This window comes from Rhinopithecus bieti, unplaced genomic scaffold (assembly GCF_001698545.2).
Source record: "Rhinopithecus bieti isolate Rb0 unplaced genomic scaffold, ASM169854v2 scaffold_83003, whole genome shotgun sequence".
In the NCBI taxonomy this organism is placed as follows: domain Eukaryota; kingdom Metazoa; phylum Chordata; class Mammalia; order Primates; family Cercopithecidae; genus Rhinopithecus; species Rhinopithecus bieti.
The window spans coordinates 362,489-365,112 of NW_016830379.1; the positions used below are offsets into that span (position 1 = coordinate 362,489).

Here is a 2,624-nt window from a genome sequence, read left to right on the forward strand (position 1 = left end):
TTTTAATGTTAAAGCTAGTTTTAATAACATTTTATAAATCTGTTCAGTTTTAATTAGTTTGGCCATAAGGTAAGATTTATATAATCATTTTATAATGCTTTACAATATTTTTTTTCTCAGAGCAGAACAGTGTTCTAAGCAAACTCTGTTGTGCTTCTATTCCAATGTCCAATTTATGGGGGAAAAAACTAAATAATGCCAGTTTAACTTTAGCCAATATGTTCACACATAGAATCTCTTATAATTAATTTTTATAAACCTTTCACAACTTGTTCAAACCTTTAGCTTTATTTAACTTAAAACAATCCTTTAACCCTCTAACCTAGGCAAAAATTTACATTCCCATACTTTCTTATAATCTCTTACAAAAACACATTTTATTCTCTTACACATCTTGTATGTAAACTTATTTTTTCAGTAGTCTCAATTACATGTTCCAATGTTAACTCTTAGTGACTTTTACTCTTGGTGAAAACCTTGGTAAGTAAGGGATTTTAATTATGTACTAGATGTGGAGCCTAGGACCCAGAGAGAAATGCAAATAAGGTCTGACTCTTTCCAGTGTCTAACTCCATGTGTCCCAGACCTTACCTAGCTGTAAAGCAAGCAAGCTATACAGTTGAGTCACAGCAGCATTTTATGAAGTATTTAGGAGGCCTAATCACCTTTAAATTGTACAACATTTTTGGCATAAATTTCTTTTCTTAAATTCTTTCACGACTTACACAGACCATGTACAACATGTTTAGACTTTATGACTTGATCTAAACATCCCTCTTTTAAACAACCAGTCCTTTTACTTTAGGAAAAGAATTTACCATACAACATCCTTTTTTATATAAAATCTCTTTTCTTTATAACCTTCTTTGCATAGCTAGAGGGCATGGCTGATTCCATACATCCCCATGCCTTACTTAGAATTTAATGTCTTCAAAATAAATTGAACAGTTTTCAAAAGTCAAAGCAGTTTATGACCTTAAAGCCTTTAGCAAACCTAATATCTGACCTGCATAATTTAGACAAAATGTTTTTATCAATAATCTTTAAAGCTATTTTTATTTGCCAAAGATTACTGAAGTCACATGAACTAGAAGGCATTACTGTTTTTATTTTGCTTTGTGTGTGTGTGTGTGTGTGAATTTGTTTTTATTGGGGAACAGGGCACAGGTTGGGAGATGTCACCGTGGGCTATGGTATGCCCTACCTCCCAGAGAATGTCCGTTTGCATTCTAATCTTCCTGGGATGCTTTATGGAACTTTTTCTTCTTCTTGGAGAGCTGCTCTTGCCAGCTGCCTCTTCAGGCCCACTGCTGACTGGCTCCTCTTTGGAGAATTTCCTCTTTTTCTTGGAGCCACTTCTGTGGCCTGCCTCTTCGGGGTCATTAACTGTTTCCTCCTTGGGTGAAGACTTCTTCCTCTTGGGAAGACTGGTGCTGCCAGTGGTCTCTTCAAGATCACTACTCATCAACTCCTCCTTGGAAAAAGATTTCTTTTTCTTGGGTTTGGAGAAAGAGATAGATGGGTCTTCCATTCCATTCTCCTGAGGAACCTCCTGGGGCTTTTGCTTTTTCTTCTTTTGGGTTTTCACTCGTCCCTTCACACTCCTCTGGAGTACTACTGCTGTTTTCTGAAGATATGAGGGCAAGTGCAACCAGCCATTTCTTTTCCTTCTTTAAGCATTTCTTCTCCTGTTTCTCTAGCTTCCTAGCAATCTCAGCAGCCACTTCCTCTGCCTGAACCATTTCTTCCTTCATGACATCCAGATTCTTTCATTGTATCCGGTCTCATAGAAGGACAGTCGCTCTTCAACTTGTTCTCAAAGCCTCTCCCCAAATACACTCGTGGGCACCTCAGAGAAGCAATCGATTCATGAGGCAATACTGCATTTGTTTGCCAGGTATCGGGAGATGTGGCCTTTGTTCTTGGCAGCTGCTCGGCCAATGAAGGTGGAGTGGAAAATGAGTCCATATTTTGGTGTGTTACCCCTTGTCTTCAGGGCTCTAGAGACTTGGTCCCTTTGCTGGGCCCTGAGAATCACTCAGACACCAGGACTAGCTATTTTGCTTTTAAGAGTTTATTTTTGTTTAAGCCAACTAATTAAAGCTCTTTTATATAAACATTACACACAACACATATATAGTTACACAGAAAGACAGACAGACAGAAGATTACTACAGTAGTTGTAAGATTTTTCATTTGCCAGTTTTAAGTTTCTTAATTGGTTATTGGCTTTAGGGTGGAGCCCTTGGAAAACAGGGCCAGGAAAGAGGTTGAATATCCACTTTTAATTAAGATGACTTTTAATCATAGCACTTTTTAATGAAATCCATTTAAAATTTCCTATTACCTAATTTTAGCCAGGCTAAATGGCCAATATTTCTGGCTTTTGAAACTTACCAGAGGTAACCTCCCAAGTGCTCAGAGAAAGGAAAATTTGTTTGAGGAGGAGTCTCATTCTGTCACTTGGCTGCAGTGCGGTGGCACGATCCTGGCTCACTGCAACCTCTGCCTCCTGAGTTCAAGAGATTCTCCTGCCTCCGCTTCCCGAGTAGCTGGGACTATTGGTGTGTGCCACCATGTCCAGCTAATTTTTGTTTTGTTTTTGTTTTTTTTTTTTTTGAGAC

At 38.3% G+C, this 2,624-nt stretch overlaps 1 pseudogene across 1 annotated transcript; it reads right to left on the reverse strand.

Annotated features, from left to right (window-relative positions):
• Window positions 1-1,229: 1,229 nt before the first annotated feature.
• On the reverse strand, window positions 1,230-1,754 carry LOC108524395 (nucleolar protein 56-like; annotated as a pseudogene). Its single transcript, XR_001884040.1, has one exon. The product of XR_001884040.1 is annotated as a nucleolar protein 56-like (transcript).
• Window positions 1,755-2,624: the final 870 nt, after the last annotated feature.